This window comes from Notothenia coriiceps, unplaced genomic scaffold (genome assembly GCF_000735185.1).
Source record: "Notothenia coriiceps isolate Sejong01 unplaced genomic scaffold, NC01 NC01_scaffold00004346, whole genome shotgun sequence".
NCBI classification, from domain to species: Eukaryota; Metazoa; Chordata; class Actinopteri; order Perciformes; family Nototheniidae; genus Notothenia; species Notothenia coriiceps.
In genome coordinates, this window is record NW_011337047.1 from 1 (window position 1) to 2,255 (window position 2,255).

The 2,255-nt window shown below is 42.0% G+C and overlaps 1 long non-coding RNA gene across 1 annotated transcript; it reads right to left on the reverse strand.

Annotated features, from left to right (window-relative positions):
- Positions 1-386: 386 nt before the first annotated feature.
- On the reverse strand, positions 387-2,247 carry LOC104942214 (uncharacterized). Its single transcript, XR_797978.1, has 3 exons — positions 2,210-2,247; positions 1,106-1,210; positions 387-414 (listed from the first exon to the last, which is right to left on the reverse strand). It is a non-coding gene; the product is annotated as an uncharacterized lncRNA (long non-coding RNA).
- Between the last annotated feature and the right edge of the window lie 8 nt (positions 2,248-2,255).

Below are 2,255 nucleotides of genomic sequence, written 5' to 3' on the forward strand. Positions count from 1 at the left end.
ACACACACACACACGTTACTATCCACACACACACACGTTACTATCCACACACACACGTTACTATCCACACACACACACACGTTACTATACACACACACGTTACTATCCACACACGTTACTATCCACACACACGTTACTATCCACACACACACACACACACGTTACTATCCACACCTAGTGCACACACACACTTTTATTTAAATCCTATGATTGATGTGATTCTGGAACTACATTATAAGACCAGAACTACAAAACCAGAGAAGAAGAAGACGTTAGTTTGGTAGTTTTGTGGTTTTTATAATACGTGGTGTTAGTGTAGTGTGCGTGACTCACGGCCAGCACCCCCTCCTCGCTGATCACCAGGTAGCCGATCTGATCCTGGATCCTGTCCAGACCTGCAGTCAGAGAGGCCGTCTGGGAACAGAGACCAGAGCCTAGAGGCTAATGACCAGAGCTAACAGGAGCTAACAGGCTAATGACAGGAGCTAACAGGTTAATGACAGGAGCTAACAGGCTAATAGGCTAATGCTATAAACCCACTGTCTGGGAACACAGAGACCAGAGCTAACAGGAGCTAACAGGCTAATGACCAGAGCTAACAGGAGCTAACAGGCTAATGACAGGAGCTAACAGGCTAATGACAGGAGCTAACAGGAGCTAACAGGCTAATGACAAGAGCTAATGGTCAGAGCTAATGCTATAAACCTGCTGTCTGGGAACACAGAGGACCAGAGCTAACAGGCTAATGCTATAAACCTGTTGTCTGTAGCTAACAGGCTAATGACCTGTCAGGCTAAAGACCAGAGCTAACGGGCTAATGATCAGAGCTAACAGGCGAATGACCAGAGCTAACAGGCTAATGATCAGAGCTAACAGGCTAATGATCAGAGCTAACAGGCTAATAATCAGAGCTAATGCTATAAACCTACTGTCTGTAAACACAGAGGATCAGAGCTAACAGGCTAATGATAACTGTAGCAGTAGTTCCACAAACGTTTTACTGAGACAATTGCGGTTTATTACCACTTGAAGTATTAGTAGTTTTGGCTCTGAGAGCTCATTAAAAGTATAAATCATGATAAAAACAGACACATTAAAAAATCACCATTATTGTTGTTTTTGTTGTGTTCCTCTGTTCTTTAAGAAGCGTCGCTCAGCTGCATTTCTGTCTCTCACGTGATGTTCACGTGACTCTTGAGGCTTTCAGGTGCTGTCGGAGAATACAAGACACAGAGTTTAACTATGTTTGAGCATGTGCAGTGTGATCTTTTGTATTGAGGAATGTAATGGGGAGCTGTCTGAGTTCTAGTATATTAGAAGCACCTCGCGTTACAACAATATATATACACAGTTATTAAAAACTAATGAAAACGTTTAGTTTCGTGACTAAGTAAGAGTTGAAGCTGAGATTAACGATGTGCACCTGAAGGCAGCACAGTGCGGTCTGAACGGGAAGATGTTTTATTTTATCCGGATTTTATTTCACGAGTTTTCCTTTGTATTAGTTTGACACTCAACACTTGTTTAATTGGTTAAAGCACCACAGCTGGTTAACTGTTTTATTATTATTTATCTATTTTATTTATGTCTTAATGTTTTTCAGTGACGGAAGCAGCCGGAAGCGGAAGTGTTGATCAGCTGACCTCACGTGACTCTGTGAAGAAGCAGCTGATTCTCAGGTGTTTTTCTCTGTCTCTCTCGTTCTGAACACCTTTAGAGATGTCTGCTCGCGGTAAACTGATCGCGGTGATCGGGGATGAGGACACGTGCACCGGGTTCCTGCTGGGGGGGGTGGGCGAGCTCAATAAGAACCGGAAGCCCAACTTCCTGGTGGTCGAGAAGGAGACTAGCGTCGCGGAGATAGAGGAGACCTTCAAGTGAGTAATCCTTTAATAAACCCTTAAATAAACCCTTAATTAGACCGTTAATATAAATAGGATACCTCCAAGTGAGTAATCCTTAAACAAACCCTTAAATAAACCCTTAATAAACCCTTAAATAGACCGTTAATATAACCATTTATACCCTTAAATAAACCCTTAATAAACCCTTTACTAAACCGTTAAGATAGAGATAGAGGAGACCTTCAAGTGAGTAAACCCTTAAATAGACCCTTAAAGGTCCCATGTCATGGCCATTTCTACTGATCATAGTTCCATTGTTGAGGTCTACTAGAATAGATTTACATTGTTCAATGTTCCAAACTCACATTGGTTTCTCATATAGCATCTCTGTATAGTATGTGTATTCACTCT